Source organism: Cryptomeria japonica, chromosome 3 (genome assembly GCF_030272615.1).
Source record: "Cryptomeria japonica chromosome 3, Sugi_1.0, whole genome shotgun sequence".
Lineage (NCBI taxonomy): Eukaryota > Viridiplantae > Streptophyta > Pinopsida > Cupressales > Cupressaceae > Cryptomeria > Cryptomeria japonica.
The window spans coordinates 781221074-781241485 of NC_081407.1; positions in this window are offsets into that span (position 1 = coordinate 781221074).

Genomic DNA, 20412 nt, shown 5'->3' on the forward strand with positions numbered 1-20412 from the left:
CTATATGATATTCTATTCTAGTAGAATGAACATTGTGCCATCTATAGTAGTGCATACAACCTTTAAAATGATTGCCAAGAATGCAGATTATGACCTATGTGAGGCCATAAGGAGTTAATTAATGTTGAATATATAGTCAATTAAGAAGGAAAGTAGTTAGAAATTTAAATTTGGTCAGTTATTGATTGGTTTATTCTTTTACTTTCAAAATTTCCTACTAGGAATTGGTGATATTGAATGGTCTAAAGACCTACCCGTAACTATTCAGATCAAGAACAATATCAAGGCTATTAAGAACACTTTCTCTACTACAATGAACAAGTACTTCAATGAGTTTCAAAAGAAAATGCATGTGAGGGTAAGGCTACCTAAGGATGTGGTGAAAACTTTGCTAAGAACATCATTTTCACAATCACCATTGATTTCTGTCTGATGGAAGATATTGAACCTAGAGAAGATGAAATGGAATACATGAGCTATGAAGTCAATTATGACTTATTAATTGGTTATGCCAATAACATGTTGGCATCTCTAGTAGACAAGAAGAAGAAAAGACTGGATACTGCTGAGGAGCAAACTTCAAAAGCTGAAACCAGTAGTTCTCAACCCAATAATGTTAAAGGAAAGAAGAAGGTTGAGAAAACACCTTCAACATCTTTTGTACCTACTAATACAAGAGTGACATGAAGTGTCCAAGTAGAAAAGGAACAAGTACCCAAAGGAATTTCTACGAAGCAGACTGCAACAAAGAAGAGAGATTGTCAACTGATTCTTCAAGCATAATCTAATGATATTGACACTGAGGAGGAACCCAAGAAAATGAAAGTAATTGGTAGAGTAGCTAAACTAGTAAAAGAAGTTCCAAAGAAAAGTGTTCCTAATAATGTTTTATCTTACAAGCCTATGACTGATTTTGAGAAGACATTGAAAATATTAGGGAGGAACAAATTTGATAATGTCAAGAAATGTTTTTATTAATTTGATGAAGATCAGAAGGAACAAATTATTGAACAGTTAATCAACTATTTGTGTCCTTACAATTTATTACCTCATGATCTTGAGATGAATATTTATGATTCTTTATATTCTATTCTTTTGAATAAATGGGTACGAGTTGTATAGAAAGAAAAATAAATTATTGATAGTGTGTTTATTCAATATTTTCTTGATTTGTCTAAAGATGAGTTAATTGCATTGCTTGATAAACATAAAACACAATTTCCTTTAAGTCAAGAATATTAAAGATAATAAGTGGAAAGATGCAATCTGTTGAATTTGAGACTCATTAGATAGCAAGAGACATTCAGAGAATGCGTCAACTAATAGAATCCCAATGAGCTAATGAGCAAGATATTGAAGTATGATCAGAAATGGATGAGGAAGAAATAGTGCAAGATAATATTGTCTATCCTATCAAGAAGAAGGATGACACTACTTCCCAACCAGTGATCTTTGTTGATGAAATATAGGATACCATTGATCTATCTGGAAACATTATTGCACTAGATATGCAGCCACCGATAAATACCGACTCACTGGTTAATGGAATGGATATACTAGTAACTCAACCAAGTGTGGATATTCCACCCCTAGTGGTAAATGATCAACTAGTGAAATCACAACTCCCACCGGTTTCACAGGCTACCCAAGAGAAACCTGCAGAAAAAGTTGTTGAGAAGTCCTCTGAACAGGAAAAGGAGAAACAACAAGAGGAAGAGAAAACTAAGGAGAAATATACTGAATCAAAAAAGGCATTGGTCAAATAGTAGAATGATGATGATGATGACTCATTTAGCATCAAAGGTCCTATAAATGTTGACAACATGAGTGCATCAGAATTATTGGAGTTTGCAATTTTGATGCAATCAAGAGCATAGAAGAACATGCATAAGTAACAGAGGAAGGAAGCATAAACCATCCAAACTACTGTGGAGATCTTGTCAAGTCTTCTACAGAAGACTGCTATAAGGAATCTGTCCACTCCTATTGACAAGCTTGGACAATTGGTTGTTGATGCTTCTGACCAACTCAAGTCCCTTGAAGAAGCTGCTCAGACTTTAGCTGAGAAAAACTACAGGAAGAAAAGAGGAGAACAAATAATGAAAGATATTAATATAGGGAAGATTGCTTTATCCCTGAACAAAGATCTTTTGAGAAAATTTATTGAGTCAGGAGGCAGAATTATAGCCTACACATCTAATGTCTCATTTTTCTATGCTAAAATAGTTAAGAAGCGAACAAAGATAGAATTGGAACTGACAAAGATATGTAATGCCTACATACCTTTATAGGGCTTAGTCTTAGCTTTTGGCAAATCTGTGGATGATTTGCATAGTTAGCTAGATGCCTATGATTATGAATAGGCCAAGAGACTCTGATCCTTGAAATAACTCAAGAACTGGTTAAGACCTAAAGTTGGCATCTTACAACGAGTATACAAGGATGAAGCAGTTTTGGTGACACCGGAGATGAGTAGAATTGATACAATGGAAGAATTTTCTTCATAGATTATGACAACCACTAAGATCACTGAAACTTTACTGGAAACATGGAAAAATGATTTTTCTCAAAGGGTTAGTGCAGGATCAAGGGGGGCCAAAAAGTGGCGATGTGAAAAAAATAGCCTTCCTCACTCGCCTGAAAATGCGAAAATCTGTATTGACTTTTTGCTTGGCCTGGGTGTCAGTACACCTTGGCCTGGTAATTACCTATGCAAATTGGATATCTGATTTTTATTTGTAATTTTAATTTAAAAAATATATTATATGTTACATATTATATAATACGTATTATATAATATATTATAATATAATATATTATATAATACAATATTATATTATATATAATGTAATACTGTATTATATAATATAATATAATATAATATAATATAATATAATATAATATTATATTATATTATATTATATTATATTATATTATATTATATATTATAATATACATAATATAATACAATACGTATTATATAATATAATAATATATTATTATATTATATATGTTATTTAAAAATAATTTAAGTATAGAAATTGGATATCTGATTTTTTGAGACTTTTATATTTCGACAGTGACAACCCATGAGTCATTTTTAACTCATGGGCCGTGCAATTTCATCAAAATTTGATATCCGGTGTTCTGGCAAAAAATTGCTAAAAAATAGACTGAGAGGTAATAATTTTATCGTTTTCAATCATTTTCATTCATTTTTTGTATTTTTTGTTAATGTTTATTTGATTTTTCATTGACAATATGGTTTTTTCATATAAAAACTAGGTTTTTTTAAATCAAATACCTAATTGTTTAAATTTGTTAACTAAATTTAATTGTTTACATTCAATTAGGTTAAAAATGGGGGATAACAATGAAAACCCTGACCAACCACAACTGCAACAACCAAACCCTCATTTGCCAAACCCCCCCTCAATTCAGGATTTGATTGCAAAAAATTTGAATGAATTGAGGGGGATTGCAGAAGTATATCATAGGATCCCTCGTCTAAACCCAATGTTTGATCCTCTCACGTTGATCATAAAAAGTATGTAAACCATGACTGAGGAGCACAATGTCGCCCTTTTGTGGCAAGATTATATGAGGGAAAAATATGCAGATGGCTTGTCTTATAAGGATATCAAGGATCTCGAGATATCCAAAGCTGAAATTGCCTCATTGTTTGTCAATCCCCATACTGGTTAGCCCGTAGATCCCAAAAAAACAACTTTGTATTAAATGGTTCATAAATGATGGGATTGTGAAAAAATTTTGGGATCGTTGGTGGTTTGTTTTCGACAAACCACCCAACAACAATCTTGATATCCCCTTCTATTTCATAAAAAAATTGTATGCTGAGTTTGTTTTAAACAAACATGTGAACTACTTTGACATCCAACCTTTCAAGGGTGTAGGTTTAGGTATGCCCCAAAATAGACCTAGGGCAATCAGAGTAGTCCAGGGACCATATGTCCCCCCTCCTCCTATTGATCCCCCATCTGCAGTGCAGCATCGTGATATCATTTGTGAGGCAGCTTCACAGACCATATCGGCTATTCACTCTTTGAGTACCATTTTGGTTTCTTAGGCTGCGTCAATAGCTTAACCTACTCTTGATGGTAGTGGTGCATCTGGTGTCGTTGACATGTCATCCTTAGCTCCACACATATGCATGCCCCATAGTTGTGTCATGTGTGGGCATGTATGCTTGGGTCCAGTTGGAGAGCCCGTTGATCCTCCTGTGGATAGTGCAAATTATGAGGTGCATGAGATGCATCATGCAACAGATTTTATTACATAGACTGGAGGATACCCTAGGGAGTCCTCACATGCTAGAGGCGAGGATGCACCATCATTATATATTGATGATGTAGTGGTAAGATTTGTATTTTCACAATTCATGTTATATTTTAATTAAATATTTATAAATTAGATAATATTAAGTCCTAATTTTTATTGATGATGTAGTGGTACTTGCAATAATAGGTATTGCAAATCTTAAGAGGAACAAAATAAAATGGTTTCAAAGATTCAAAGGCCCTTTGTGATATTTGCAAAGTTGGATGTAATTCACAAAAAAATTTGTACAACATTGTTTGGCTTGATTCCAAGAAATGTTTGGGATGCGGTGTGTGGTCCCGGTTGCTGATTCTTAATTTCAAAATGTCCTTTACATTGGATGACACTCTAGATTTAGAGTGCCAAAATTGTTGAATCTCTTCCTTCACATTGTCAGTCAATTTTCTATCAACACGTGGAAGCCTCCCACCAAATGCCCATGTATCTTGTTGAAGTGGATCGTCAAGTCTTTGTCTTCGTGCAAGTGCTCTATCCAAAGTTTTACAGTTTATGTTAAAATCAACACAAGTTTGTCTCATTTGAAAAGCCTTCCTCAATTGATGGCTTACTAAGGAGGTTGTAATCACTCTTCAAGCAGCTCTCTTATCTCTTTCTTTGGTATTCTTTCTAATAGAATTGAGAGCGTCAAATAGATTTTTTGCAATAATAGAATTTCCCTCCATCTTCTTATTCATATGAATCTTCAATTTATTTAGCAATGGTCAAATCTTTATCATCTTTAGCAATTGAACAAAGAGTTGGCATTGCTCAGTGAATGTCTTATTGCTAAAATTTTGGTTGAAAAGTTGTCTAGCCCACAACCAAATGGTTCTTGTTGACCTCTTGCCTTCAAGATTCACAATAATGTTCTCATCGATTTCAAATAACCATTTTTGGGTTTTTGAAGGTCTTGGATTTGGAATTTGTCTTTCATCCATGAGAGGGTCTTCATTTATAAAGTAATTAGGTGTTACATATGGTTCACTTGGTTGAGCAATTCCACCTTCAATGTTAAATTTTTCCACATTTTCACCTCCTATGTCAAAATTTTCCACATGTTGAGCATTTTCATTATCACTTTCAACATTTTCAAAATTTTCAATATTTTCACTTTCAAAATCTACATTTTAATTTTCAATAACTTGTGGCACATTTTCAAATTCAATTTCCTATTCAGTTGAAGTAACATTAACAATATTTAACATACCTTGTCTTCTCCTCCTATGACATTCTCTATCTCTTTCTCTATACACTTCAATTTGGTATTTGAAAGTTTTCTTTTGCATTTAGACTTTTGATGACTACTACTCCCCATTTCCCTCCAAACATGCTCCTTCATGATTGATAATGTAAGTTTTCACTTTAAGAATCTCCCAAAAGCACAAATTTGTCTCTAGCTATCTGAAAACCCGTGATCCTCGACAGAAAATAGAATATGTAGACCGTGGGCCATTGGAATCTAAACAATGGCCCACAAACCTTTTTTTTCCTGGTTTTTTTTACTAAAATCAAATATCGAATAAAATTGGATATCCAATTTTAGTACAAAAATTTGTGGTTCCCAAAAATTTTCCCGTTGCCGCCATTTATTTAGTAAATTTCCACATGGCAGAAATCCAATATCCGATTAAATCGGATATTAGATTTTATTAGAGAGACAGAGAGAGAGAGACCATAGGGGTCATATGGTGTCCTAAGAGGTCATAAGGGTTCATGGGACACTATAGGACCCCTTAAGACACCAAATTATGTCACTAGGGGTCATATTGTATCCTAAGGGGTCGTAAGACACAATATGACCCCTAATGACATGATTTGGTGTCTTAAGGGGTCCTATGGTGTCGTTAGGGGTCATATGATGTCCATAGGGGTCGTATGGTGTCTTGGGACACCATAGGACCCCTTAAGACACCAAATCATGTTGTTAGGGGTCATAGTGTCCTAAGGGGTCATATGGTGTCCCATGAACCCTTATGACCTCTTAAGACACCATATGACCCCTAATAACACCATATTGGGTCACTTTGGATCATATTGTGTCTTAAGGGGTCATACTATGGTCTACGACCCCTTAGGACACCATATGACCCCTAACGACATGATTTGGTGTCTTAAGGGGTCCTATGGTGTCGTTAGGGGTCATATGGTGTCCATAACGATGTCATAACGGGTCGTATGGTGTCCCAAGACACCATATTACCCTTATGGACAACATAGGACCCCTTAAGACACCAAATCATGTTGTTAGGGGTCATATGGTGTCCTAAGGGGTCATATGGTGTCCCATGAACCCTTATGACCTCTTAGGACACCATATGACCCCTAATGACACCATATTGGGTCGCTTTGGGTAATATTGTGTCCTAAGGGGTCATATTGTGTCCTAAGGGGTCCTATGGTGTCTGAAGACATCATATGACCCCTATGGACATCATATGATCCCTAAAGACATGATTTGGTGTCTTAAGGGGTCCTATGGTGTCGTTAGGGGTCATATGGTGTCTTGGGATAGCATAGGAGCCCTTAGGACACCAAATTGTCTCGTTAGGGGTCATATTGTGTCCTAAAGGGTCGTAAGACACAATATGACCCCTAACAACACAATTTTTTTTCTTAAGGGCTCCTATGGTGTCGTTAGGGGTCATATGGTGTCTTGGAACACCATAGGACCCCTTAAGACAACAAATTGTGTCATTAGGGGTTATATTGTGTCCTAAGGGGTCGTAAGATATAATATGACCCCTAACGACATGATTTGGTGTCTTAAGGGGTTCTATGGTGTCTTTAGGGGTCATATGGTATCCATAGGGATCATATGGTGTCTTGGGACACCGTAGGACCCCTTAGGACACAATATGACCCAAAGCGACCCAATATGGTGTCATTAAGGGTCATATGGTGTCCTAAGAGGTCATAAGAGTTCATGATGTCTTAATGTCATAAGGGTTCATGATGTCCTATGATGTCTTATTCTCTCTCTCTCCCCCTCTCCCCTAATCTCTCTCTCTCCCCTAGTCTCTCTCTCCCTCTCCCTCTCCTTCTCTCCTTCTCTCTCTCTCTCTCCCCTAATCTCTCTCTATCCCTCTTCCCTAATCTCTCCATCTATCTCTCTCTCCCCTAATCTCTATCTATCTCTCTCTCTCCCTTCCCCCTCCCCATCTCTCTCTCTTTCTCTCTCTCTCTCTCTCTCTCTCCACTAATCTCTTTATCTCTCTCTACCTTCCCTCCCCTCCCTCCCTCCCTCTCTCTCCATCTCTCTCTCCCTTCCCCCTCTCTCTCTCTTTGTCTTTGTCTCTCTCTCTCCCCTAATCTCTCTCTCCCTCTCTCTCTCTCTCTCCCTCTCTCTCTCTCTCTCCTCCCTAAGCTCTCTCTATCCCTCCCCCCCCTCTCTCTCTCTCTCTCCCCTAATCTCTCTCTCTCTCTCTCCCCTAATCTCTCCATCTCTCTCCCTCTCCCCTAATCTCTCTCTCTCTCTCTCTCTCTCTCTCTCTCTCTCTCTCTCTCTCTCTCTCTCTCTCTCTCTCTCTATCCCTAATCTATCCATCTCTCTCTCTCTCTCTCTCTCTCTCTCTCTCTCTCTCTCTCTCTCTCTCTCTCTCTCTCCTCTCCTCCTCTCTCTTTCTCCATCTCTCCCTCTCCTTCTCTCTCTCTCTCTAAAATATGACTAATAAAATCCAATATCAGATTTCTACCATCGCCATTAATGTGGCAGTTCAGTAAATAAAAGGCGGCAACGGGAAAATTTTTGGGGACTACAAATTTATATATTAAAATCAAATATCCGATATAATCGGATATCCAATTTTTGTAGTCAAATTTTCAAATTTCAAATTTCGGCTCGAGAATGCTTTGGTATTTGGCTTGGAAGTGACAAGCCTGGAAAGTCAACTAAAAAAATGTGTCTTTCAGTATTCCTTGATTTTCTAGACTTTACACAGGTGGCTGACGACATTTTTGTAGCCAAAATTGATAAAACAAAAAGGGTTTTTTAAGGACGTTCCTAGCTTTCCAACAATATAAGGCTTGTCTTATTTTGACTTTAATAAATAATTATTATTTATTTTCTAATTGAATTCTGACAATAGTCCTGATTGATATACTGATTGAAAAACACTCATAACTTTCAAACGGTATAACATTTTTGAATTTGAAACATGCACCACATCCTATGCTTCGTCTACTATAGGGAAAAAATTTTAAAAATTAAATTTCATAAGGTTTTGACCAAGTTAAGGTGGTCAAACTTATGAGTTTTTGAATTTCTGAAAAGTTGTAGTAAAAAATTCATAAATAATTATTTACTTTATAAAAAAAAATTAAAAAAATGTTTCACATCCGGACATGAGTCTAATACTTATATTATAAAAAAATATTATGATTTGATTGTGATTAGGGTAGTCAGACATACATCTACTTATTTTTTTCCTGAAATTTTAGTACCATTGCATTGAAATTTGAAATTTTCATCAAATAGGATTTTTTTTTCCAAAAAACAACTATTAGCTTAGAAACTACATTCAATTTTCTATATATTCTCTTCTTACATATTTTAAAAATAATATTCACAACTTATTCAAATTTTAATGTCAAGTTGCATAACTCTGATTTTCTAAAATTTCATTGCCACTTAATGGCTTGTTTTGGCACACCATGATCCTGCACATAGCCCAAGTGAACATTACTTTTAGTGATATTTTATTGCAAATTGAAGTGAACACTTCTTTATACAAACTTTTTAAGTTTTTGTATATGTTAACATTTGATGCAAATTTTGCTATATATATGTGTGTGTGTGTGTGTGTGTGTGTGTGTATTTTACTTTTCAATTTGGCATTGTTGTCAAAAGGGGAGTATAAATATGTATGTGTTGTAAAAATTTTGTATGTATTCTTAAGGGGGAGTAGAAATATGTTTGTACAAATTTTTGTAAGCACACTTAGTTGCAAAGTTGTAAAAGGGGGAGATTATTGGCTTGATGATGATTGTAATGAATGACTTCATATGTTGTCATTGATGCAACATGTAAACACACACACATATGTTCAAATTGTCTACCGGTATTAGTTCTAATGTTACTTGTACTGCAACCGGTAATGGAAGTTTAGTTTATGATGGTTTGGAGAGTGTCAAACCCATACAGGTGAACAACCGGTATATGCAGGAAATAACTTGACACCAACTTGAAGATTCAGCGGAGACCATCAAAGAAGCAATGGAGGACAATCGATTTACATGTTGATAGAGTTTAACTCTAACCACTATTGGTGTTCCAATCGATATTCATTGATTGTGTGATAAGTTATCACCGGTCATGATGAGTTACCCTAACTGACAAATTTTGGCGGTAATTTGTGATGAGTTATGTTTGATTGTCCAAATACACTTCATCTAGGAAATTATGATATAATTTCTAAGCCGACATAAAATCTAAATGTCTATATAATGATATTATGATGAACTATTTGGATGATATGATATGAGATGATTTGATGCGAAGATAGAAGTATTAAGTTGTTAAAGGCATTGCAGAATATGTTGGTCATGCAGTTTTGAGTGTGTAGAAGAGGATCTATTCAAGAAAGATGTCCTACTTTTAGATTACACCACCTGTTGTTTTCTAATCACTACAACAATCAAATCCCCTAACTGAGTAAGCTCTAACAAGCTTCATTATACAAATCATTTAACAAGGTGATCCATTAGTTTGGATTCAGAAATCCTCTACAAAGGTTACTCCTATCAGGGTACTACCTTTAATAGGGTATAGCTCCTTATAGAGCTTTGGGATCTTTAACACAACTCACTCCTAGCAGAGCACTTTTGTAGACCTTAATGTGTTAGTTACCTATTATTTCAGATAGTTAACTTGTGAGTCCCATCTCACCGTGGTTTTTCCCATTTGGTTTTTCCATGTATAAACACTTGTGTTATGATGGATGTTTTACTTAGTGTGTATGGTTTAATATCATTTTGGATTGCATGTATAGAGTTGATTAAACTTGTTAAGCATATCTACCGGTCAGTGTTTAAGGTAGTATTGCTTTTGGTGTCACTGATTCAGCCCCCCCTCTTAGTGCTTTATAAGTCTATCAGTACCTACCAAATATCTAAATATCCTCTTGACAACAATATCATGAGTTTCTCTAGTATCTGACTGAAATCTAGAAGCAATACAAACATCCTTCATTATATTAGGTCTAGTCTAAGTTAGGTACATTAAACCAACAATCATTAATTTTTATCTACTCGGATTCACTTTAGGGGATTCACCATGCTTTGACAATTTGCACCTGGTTATCAGAAGAGTACCGATAGGTTTAGAATTCTCAAGTCTAAATATCTTAAGTAACTCCTTCACATATATAGTTTGACAAATGAAAATACCTTTATCAGTTCGAGTAATCTGCAAACCTAAGAAAAATTTCATCTCACCAATCATAGACATTTCAAATTTATTCTTCATATCATCAGCAAATTTAATGCATAGACCTTCTTCTCCTCCAAAAATGATATCATTCACAAAGACTTCAATGATCAATATATCATCATGATCAATTTTGTAATATAAGTTACTATCAACATTACCTTTAATAAAACCAAGTTTTGAAAGATACTTATCCAATCTAGCATACCATGCTCTAGGAGCTTGTTTTAGTCCATATAAAGCTTTCTTCAGTCTGCAAACCATGTCCTTGTCTTCAAGTCTAAATTTCTTCAGGTGCATAAAGTTATCTCCTAATACCATTCCTCTCACAAAAGTTGTTGAACTCACCGGATGTAAACTCAATGCCATGATCTGGTCTTAAGCATTTTATCTTCAATCATGTCTTAGTCTCAACCATAGCTTTAAATATTTTGAATTTCTCAGGAGCTTCACATTTTATCTTCAAAAATGCTACCCACATCAATCTATAATAATCATCAATAAGTAGCATAAAATATATATCACCTTGAAAACTTTTAAACCCTTGCCAATACACACAAATTAGTATGAATAAGATCAAGAATTTCATTGGATTTATCATGCATACTTCTAAAAGAAGTTCTAACTTGCTTACCCATTTGACATTCTCTACATACCAGATTATGAGGTTTAACAATCTAGGGCAAATCTCTGACAGCCGGTATTGAACTGATCTTCACAACATAATCAAAATTTACATGGCACATCCTCTTATGCAATAACCAAATTCATCAATCTAAGAAATCAAGAAATCTTTCTCACCATAGTTCAAATGAAAGGCATTTCCTTTGGTCTAAGTTCCAGAAGCAATTTCCAATAGAGATCTATTGATGATCTTGCATTTTCCATCCTTGAATTGCAAATGAAATCCTCTATCCACCATCTGACCTACACTTAAAAGATTATTCTTTAAGCCTTCAACATAGTAAAACAAGAAGGAATCCCAAGCATAGCGAAAACAAGCAGGAATCCCTAATTTTAAATTGGGAAATGGTGGGATTCCTGGGGAAGGCAGATTTCCTGGAGATTGCAGCTCTTTTGGGATCAGACAGGCAGAAGGTCAGGCATCTCAAGGGTCAGTAGAGGACAAGGAAAAAGAAAAACCAGGAGAGGAAAAAGATTCAAACCCCGAGGACCCACACGATAGAGGTGAAGGAAAAAAATGGTCTTCGGTCTTTAGAGTGAAGCTGCTGGTTAAATTTGGGCTTCCAAAAGTAACAAACATTTAAGACCCTACCTCTGGACTAGTTGCTATTTTTGTTCTGAACAAAGTGGTCGATTTGACTGTAGCTGGACTATCTATGAAATTAGTGGGACGATTCTCTGGCTTTAGACCTAACATTAATGATGTTAGGAATTTCATAAGGAGAAAATGGCTTGTAAAAGGACAAGTGGAAGTGGTAGCTCTGCCTAGAGGGTTTTTTGCTTTCACTTTCAATTCTGAAGAAGACATGAATAAAGCTCTCTGCAAAGGCCCCTGAATGTTTGGCAAGTCATCCCTGGCTCTTTAGAAATGGGGCCCAAATCTTGTCCTTCATGAATCCTTCTTTATTTCTGCGCCAGTCTGGACGCGCCTCCCGGGTCTTCCGCTGGAATACTGGAATGAGAAATTTTTCAAGGGCATTGGAAAATCCTTTGGAGAACTCTTGTCGATTGACCCGATGACGACAGCTAAATCAAGGTTAGTCTTTTCTCGCATCTACATAAATGTTAATCAAATGATAGATATGCCTCAATCCATAGATATCATATCTAAACTAAGAAAATGGCCTCAAGCTATTGAATACGAAGCTCTACCATTTGCCAATTTCCATTGCAAAAAATTGGGGCATTGGGCTAAATCATGTCCGCTCAAGAAATGCAAGAAAATCAAGGCTGATAGCAATACTAAGAACAAAAAGATCTGGCAAATGATAAATAAAATAGGAGACTCATCAACAACTGAGTGTAACCAAAAAAAAAAGGATGCAATGGATCTTATGAATGAAGTCAAGAGGACTGTGAGTAGCAGTAATGATAAACAAGATTGTGTTTGCTCCAACGACCTACCAGAGAGATCTAAAGAAGTAGAGCAAGGAATTGAGATGAACAATAAAAAAACCTAGAGGACCAGGAGAATGGATCTGTTAATCAAGAGAAGAAAGAAACCTATCCCAACCAGGAGGATGGATCATGTTAATGGAAATGGGAGTGGAGCGAAAACAAGCGAGAATCCCAAATTTCAAATTGGGAAATGGTGGAATTCCCGGGGAAGGCAGATTTCCTGGAGATTGCAGCTCTTCTGGGATCGGACAGGCAGGAGGTCAGGAATCTCAAGGGTCAAAAGAGGACAAGGAAAAAGAAAAATCAGGAGAGGAAAAATATTTGAACCCTGAGGACCCACATGACAAAGGTAAAGGAAAAAAATGGTCTTCGCTCTTTGGAGTGAAGCCACTGGTTAAATCTGGGCTTCCGGAAGTAACAAACATTTCAGACCCTGCCTCTGGAGTGGTCACTATTTCCATTCCAGACAAAGTGGTTGATTTGACTGTAGCTGGACTATCTGTGACATTAGTGGGATGATTCTCTGGCTTTAGACCTAACATTGATGATGTTAGGAATTTCATAAGGAGAAAATGGCTTGTAAGAGGACAAGTGGAAGTGGCAGCTCTGCCTAGAGGGTTTTTTACTTTCGCTTTCAATTCTGAAGAAGACATGAATAAAGCTCTCTATGAAGGCTCCTGGATGTTTGGCAAGTCATCCCTAGCTCTTCAGAAATGGTCCCAAATCTTGTCCTTGATGAATCCTTCTTTGTTTCTATGCCAGTCTAGACACGCCTCTCGGGTCTTCCACTGGAATACTGGAATGAGGAAGTTTTCAAGGGCATTGTAAAATCCTTTAGAGAACTCTTGTCGATTGACCCAATGATGGCGGCTAAATCAAGGTTAGTCTTTGCTCGCATCTGCTAAATGTTAATCAAATGACATATATGCCTCAATCCATAGATATCATATCTAAACTAGGAAAATAGTCTCAAGCTATTGAATATGAATCTCTACCATTTTCTTGTTTCCACTGCAAAAAATTGGGGCACTGGGCTAAATCATGTCTGCTCAAGAAATGCAAGGAAATCAGGGCTGATAGTAATACTAAGAACAAAAAGATCTGGAAAATGATAAATAAAAAAGGAGTCTCATTAACAACCGAGTGTAACCAAAAACAAAGGATGCAATGGATCTTATGAATGAAGTCAAGAGGACTGTGAGTAGAGGTAATGATAAACAAGATTGTGTTTGCTCCAATGACCTACCAGAGAGATCTAAAGAAGTAGAGCAAGGAACTGAGATGAACAATAAAAAAAACCTAGAGGACCAGGAGAATGGATCTGTTAGTTAGGAGAAGAAAGAAACCTATCTGGACCAGGAGGATGGATCAGTTATTAAAGAGAAGGAAGAAACCATTCTAGCCTCTTCACTCTCTATATCGATCAAGGAAAACTTTAATGAAGCTCAAGACCCTTCTGATACTGAGCCCTTACTGCTTTTAACTAATGGAAGCCCAAAGCCTCTCCTATGTAATACCCCTTCTCAAAGTGTGGATATGCTGGATGGGAATCTCCGGATACCCGGTTCGAGAGAAAGAAAATCGAACAAGGAGGAACTCAATGGAGGAATCTCAACTAGAAGCAAGATCAAGAAAAAGGAAGATGTTGGAAGTCAGAATAAAAAGTAGGGAAGGCCATCCCTAAAACATCAAAGGGAACAGGAAAGTTGGATGAAACATGCTGATGGAACACAATGTTCCATTGAGTCAGCCCTATCCCCAGTTAAAGTATGAAAATAATATCCTAGAATATCAGAGGGTTGAACGCCCCTCATAAGTAGGATGTGTTACAAAACATCATCAGAGATCATAAACCGGATGTGGTCCTTGTTCAGGAAACCAAAATGTCTAAAGAAAAAGTTGAAAAGATTAGAATTTTCAAGGAAAATGGAGTCATAGGATCTAACTTGGAGGGAGCTTCTGGAGGAACCACGATTTTTTGGAACGAAAAAACTATAATAGGAAAGGAAATCATCTCTGCTCTTAATAGGAACTCAGTTCAGCTTGAGCATATTAAGGATAACTTTGTTTGGGTGTTATCTAATGTCTACACTCCTAATACCAAATCTGGGAGAGCTAAATACTGGAAAATCCTTATAGCTAATAGACTCTAGTTTGTTGATCAAAGCTGGATTATCATAGGAGACTTCAATACCCCACTCAAAGATGATGAGAAGATGGGAGGTATCCCTTTACAACTTGATGGAAAACAAGACCTATGGACTTCATTAATGGCCAAGCTCTCATTGATGTGGATCTTTAGGGTATCAACAACACCTGGACCAATAGAAGAACTGGAGCTAATCTGATTCAAGTTAAGCTTGATAGATCTTTAATCTCTCCTGACTAGTTTTATAAGTATAGCTGCTCCCTTGCTTTTGTTATCAAAATTGGGTCTAACCATTACCCTATCTCCTTCACTGCCAATTCTTTTTTGGCCAAGAGAAACTTCCCTTTTAGATTTGAAAAAGCTTGGCTCTCCCATCCTTCTTTGGAAACTTATATTGCTGAATGGTGGAACTCTGAAGTGGAGGGTAAGGTTCTATTCAGAATTGCCAAAAAGCTCAACATTCTAAAAGCTAAAATTAAAACATAGAACAAAGAGATTTTTGGGGATATATTCAAGAACAAAATTCAAGTCAAAGCTGAAATAAAGGATGTTCAGGATCGAATCCAAGAGGTTGGGCTAACTGAAGATCTTAGGATGGCTATAAATAATCTCTTATCTAAATACCACACCATCATCTCTAATGAAGAGACTTTCTGGAGACAAAGATCCAGAGCCTTGTTCCTGAAGGAAGGCAACAAAAACACCCACTTATTTCCCTTAACTACTCTTAAGCATAGGGTAGCCAACAGAATATCTAGACTATCCTACAATAAAGGTATCCTAACAGAGGATTGTGACATTAGGAAGGAAGCTCTCAAGCATTTCAGTACCCTACTGGGTGAAGTGGATAACCTGGATTTCAGCAATCAAAACACCCTTTTACAAGCTATCCCTTCTATCCTGACGGAAGTTGATAACCACCTTTTATCTCATATTCCCTCTAATATGGAAATAAAAAAGGCGATGTTCTCCTTTCAGGGCCACAAATCCCTTGGACCGGATGGCTTCCCTATGTTTTTCTTCCAAAATTTCTAGCACATAGTGGAGGCTGACATATGCAATGGTGTTAAATAATTCTTTGGCTCTAGAAGACTTCTTAAGGAGTTGAACACCACCTTCATTGTCCTTATCCCAAAGATCCCTAGAGCTGATTCTATCAACAAGTTTAGACCTATTAGCCTGTGTAACTCTATTTACAAGATTTTATCCAAGGTTCTGACTTCTAGGTTGTTGGAAATTCTTCCTAGGATTATCTTTGTCCAGCAGAATGGCTTTGTCCTTGGAAGATAGATTTTGGATTCCATTATCTTTGTTCATGAAAATATCTACTCCCTGAAAGTGGCGAATAACCAGGGATTCTTCCTAAAGTTAGACATGGCTAAAGCTTTTGATAGAGTGAATTGACAGTTTCTCCTTAGGATCATGAAAGCATTTGGTTTTGGTTACAAAGTTATTCAGCTCTGCTCTCAACTTATGGAAACTTCCTCCTCTGTTGTTATTGTCAATGGTTCCCCGTCCTGTGTCTTCAAAAGCTCTAAAGGTCTCAGATAGGGGGACCCCATATCCCCTATCTTGTTTACCATTCTTGTTGAATGCCTGGGCAGATTCATTCTCAAAAATGGGGAAGATGACAACCTTAAGGGTCTGAAACCTTCCTCTTCCAATGTTGTTTGTTCTCATGAACAATTCGTCAATGACTCTATTACTATGGGGGAAGCCACCATCATGTAAGCTAATAATATGAAGAATATTCTGAATACTTATGAATCTACCTCTAGCCAAAAATTCAATTGAGATAAAAGCTCTATGTTTTTCATCAATACCCTAGTCCAAAGGCAACTAAGGATTGGAGGGATTCTTGGCTGCAATATCTCCGAGTTTCCCTCTACTTATTTGGGGCTTCCTCTATTTCTTAAGCATGAGGACTCCTTCTGGAACAAGCTGATAGATAGACTTAACCTAAAACTTGCTGGCCAGAAAGGGGTTATCCTTAGTCAAGCAGGCAAAATCACCCTACTCAAAGCCACTCTCCAAAACCTTCTTGTGTATGCTCTTAGCCTGTTCAAAATCCCTACAAAGTTTGTGGAAGCCATTGAAAGAATCCAAAAAAAATCCTTTGGTCGGGAGTGGAAGTCAAAAATAGAATTCCCTTTATTGCCTAGAATAAAATTTGTTCCCCTAAGGCCTCTAGTGGGTTGGGTTTAAGGAACATTGGTTCTATGAACAAAGCTTTATTAGCCAAACAAATATGGAGATTCAAAGGGGAGGAAAGAGAATGGAACTCTATTTGGAAAAACAAATATCTCTATATGCAACCTTCTGAGGAAGAATTCTTTGATAACTCTTTCATTGTTGAAGGATCCGCTATATGGAATGTTGTGCAATCCACTAAAAGCTGGGTTGCTACTGGCAGAACTTGGAACCTTAGGGATGGGAGGAGAATAAGATTTTGGGAAGATAGATGGATCCTAGATAAACCTCTGGAGGAAATTTGAATCCTTAAAGATTGGAAAGATAAGTTCAAAAGAAGGTATGGGGAAAAGGTCAGAGATTATTGGATAAATGGGAACTGGATTAATTTTAGCCAGTAGTGTCCAAGGATCAAGTTCTTTCAGATTTCTCTCTCTGCTAATATCCCTAGAGACAACAAAGATGATAGATTGATATGGAGGGAAACCGATGATGGGAATTATTCTATTTCCTCTGTTGTGGCTATTCAGAATGACCCGGTGGAAGAAATTCCCATCTGAGCTAAAGTTTGGAACAAGAAATTAGTTCCAAAGGTCAATATCTTCTTCTGGATTTTCATCCAAAATAAGGTATTAACCCTAGACAATCTTCATAAAAGAGGTATTATTTTTACTAATAGGTGTTCTCTTTGCTGCAAGGAAGAAGAGACGGCTTGCCACATTCTCAATCAATGCACTTTTAGCCAGGATATCTGGAAAATCATCCTAACCAAGTGGAACCTGAGCTGGGGTTTCCTGAACTCCCTTGGAGACTTTTGGCAGCAATGGCATTGCCCTAATTCTAATCCTAAAATTGTGGAAACTTGGAGACTTACTTTGCTGATTGTTATCTGGAATATCTGGAAAGAGCACAACAATAGGATTTTCAGGGATAAAAGGGCTACTCCTGAAGTGGTTGCAGATAAAATCTTTAGGAGTATTTTTTAATGCCTTTATTGCACTAATAAGGGACCTACTGCTAAAGATGATTTTAAAGACAGATTGAACCTTTCTACCACTTTTTCTAGCAAGGAGACTGGAAGAGAAGGTCTAGTCTAGTGCTTTCCTCCTTAGGGATGGATTAAGGCTAACTTTGATGGGGCTTCTAAAGGGAATTCGGGTAAAGCTGGATACGGGGGCATTGTCAAGAATTTTGTTGGAAGTTGTCTTAAGGCGGTGGCTCGACCTCTGGGGAATCAAACTAGCCATTTTATCGAAGCCTCTACCACCCTGAACACCTTAATTATAGTAAAAAATCTAAATTATGATAAATTATGGCTTGAGGGAGATTCACTTAATATCATTAAGTGTTTAAAGTGGGAATCAGAGCCTTCTTTGTCTATTGAAAATATCATCATGAAAGCTAGGGAGATCATTGCAAATTTTAAAGAAATTATTGTTCAACATGCATTCAAAGAACAAAACAGTGTTGCAAATTGTTTAGCAAATACTGGGGTTAACTCTGACTCCCAAATTATTTGGCACGAGGAGGATCTCAATTTAAAAATTAAAGAGTTCCTTAGAAAGGACTGTTATATAGGGAGAGAAGGACAATTTAATCATGACAAGTAAAAAGTATCATTTATGCCTTACTGGAAAGGCCATCATTACTTTGCATTGTGGTAGATCTTCAACAACCTTTAATAATCTGATGCACACTTTGTGGGTTACTCAGTTCAAAAACTTGAGCAACATCAGGAAAGAAGGTTTTAATTTGCAAAGAAACAGAGTAGATAGCCCGTTTACGAAGATGGGAGGAGGCCTAAGGCGGGAAGAACTAGACAATAAGTTGACTTGGAAAGTGATGCCAAAAGTCTGGGTGAAATTGGAGAAGGGCTCCCTCACCAGTTTCATGGGGAAGCTTGTGGACTATGAAAAAGGCAGGGTTAACCTAGCTATTTCTAAGATTTTTGAAAACTGGTCTAATGGCTCTTTTAAAATTTATGGAGTTAAGTTCAAGCTAGATGCTGGGCTCATATCCACTGTGACCAGAATGCCCTACACTAGGCTTAATTTCTTTTGAGACCTTAAAGTCTCCAACAACACGGTCAATATGTTCCTGTGGAAAGAGAAAGAGAGGGTTAAAATCGGCAAAGCCACTAGGGGCTACTATGAAGCTGCAAACATCAAGAAGCTGTGGGGTTGGGTCCTGAATGCAATTATGAAATACATCATGGTTGAAGGTCATTTCTCTAGGGCCCACACCTACCACTTCGTGCTCTTAAACCATTTCAAACATGACAAGACAGTATCCCTGCCCTACTACCTATTTCAATCCCTTTCCAAGTCCCTCAATAAACATAGGAACAACCCTTCCAGCTCGATTCTCCATTGCAAGCTTCTGGTGCTCATCTATGAGCATTGCAAAACCCTTGCATTTCTAGAAAATAAGTGTATTTCTGCCTCTCCAGAAAAGGGAAAGATGGAAGAGGGAGAAACTAGCAAGGAGAAGGCATCCTCCAACAAATAAAGGAAAAGTGTTCCTGGGCAGGAAATAGAGGAAATGGTTAAGGAAAGCAGTAGAATGGAGATGGATGACTCCAACGGTGAAGACAGCTGGAAAGATGAGGAGCTGGGTAATGAGGAAGAAAGTGGGGATAATGAGCCTAATCACGAAAGCCCTATCCTCAGCGAATGCCCTGGTAAGGAAAATAGCCATCTGATGGAAGAAGTGGATCTCAAGGATAACGAGGAAACTGAAGTGAATTCTGAGAAGGACCTGACTAAGGACAAGGATAGCGAGGATAAGGAATGTGCTAGTAAAGGGCTTATCCTGGATAACCTCAAGAAACTCTCTGAAGTGAGAATGGATTACAATAGATGGACCTATGAGAGCCTCAAAAACTTGGAAAAAAAGGGAATAAACTCAGATGAGAAGAGGGAGGATGAAAACAAAGAGAAAATTAAATGGAAGCAAGAAATGGAGAATAAGGTAAAATCGTTGGAAGAGGGAAAAGAAGTGATGAAAAATCTTGTGGGCGTTATCCCACGTATCCTCTCTGCCATCACTAAAAACCTGGAGAACATCGCCAAGGTTTCTGATCATACCTACACTCTGAATCTGGTTGTGGATCTTCACCTAGATGATGACCATCTAGACTAGAAGCGGTGATGCTACTAAAGTGGGCGATACTACAAAGAGAACCAGGGCCAGCATCAAGAAAGTTGTGGCTGCATCCACTAAGGATCCC